The 993-nt window shown below is 43.0% G+C and overlaps 1 non-coding gene across 1 annotated transcript; it reads left to right on the top strand.

Annotated features, from left to right (window-relative positions):
• The first annotated feature begins 627 nt into the window (after positions 1 to 627).
• LOC127318155 (small nucleolar RNA snoR113) lies at positions 628 to 755 on the top strand. Its single transcript, XR_007861710.1, has one exon. It is a non-coding gene; the product is annotated as a small nucleolar RNA snoR113 (small nucleolar RNA).
• Positions 756 to 993: the final 238 nt, after the last annotated feature.

The following is a 993-nucleotide window of genomic DNA, read 5'->3' as shown; positions in this document are numbered from 1 at the left end:
GTGTGTGAGCTTTTCGGTTGATGTGCTATCTCAGTTTATGGACTTGTATCTTATTGCATTGTTCTGATTTCTTTAAGAAGCTAACCATATCATGTTGAAGTCTCCCAGCTTGCCAATGAAAGTTAAAAAAAACAAATATCTTTATCATCAAAAGACATACAATGCAAGATGCTTAGGTAGATGCTAAACGGATTTTTGCTAAAACACTAGTACTTATATTTATACTAGAAATATTCTTAACTAGATACCTCTCCTACAGAAATAAGCACAGATGATTAACAAAAAATGTTCTTTATTTTTTTAAGCATCTCTGTAAGCAGTTGCCATTGCAGATGGCCTAAAAAAGAAAACAAAACATAAACACAGCTGGGCCTAGCAAGCCGGCAAGTGCCAGACCCAGTTCGGCCCTATAACCGAGCCCACCCGAGATCGCCAGCTTCTGTGATTATATTAGGGCTCCCTGCCGTTCTTCCTCTTCCTCCTCCTACCTATTGCGGCGCCTCCAGTCCATCCGATAATTTGGATCCAATTACTTTCTCTCTGAATCTCTCTCTGTTTGACTTTGCTCCGCCGTTTCTTGTTCTTGATTCTTGGTACTGCCAAATCGAATTAGCGTTCTTGTTCTTGTGGCAGTGAGGAGAGATTGAAAGGCCGGTCTTACGGCTGCCTCCCCGGATGAACGATTCTTGTCTTCGTCCTGGGATGGTAGTAGCTTGATGTGATTCGAATCGGCGAAAGGTTTATCTCTGAGCCGCAATTTTTATCCACATCTTCTTCTTTGGTGGCTGCGTCTATGTAAAAGATTCTTTCGAGCTCTGGTGCGTACGTTTTTTTTTTTCTGTGGCTGTTCTTTGTGCGAGGTCGAAGGCACTTGCTACTGACCCTCTTACACAGTGTCATGATAATTTTTTAAATTGCCGTGTACTGATTAAATCCCTCCACGGCGGCTGCGGATACCGTCGCCGGAGAAGACGGAAGCGAACGGAGTGATTG

The sequence above is a fragment of the Lolium perenne genome, chromosome 7 (genome assembly GCF_019359855.2).
Source record: "Lolium perenne isolate Kyuss_39 chromosome 7, Kyuss_2.0, whole genome shotgun sequence".
NCBI classification, from domain to species: Eukaryota; Viridiplantae; Streptophyta; class Magnoliopsida; order Poales; family Poaceae; genus Lolium; species Lolium perenne.
Note: the sequence above shows the minus strand (reverse complement) of the source record. Positions and strands in the feature narration are given on the sequence as shown.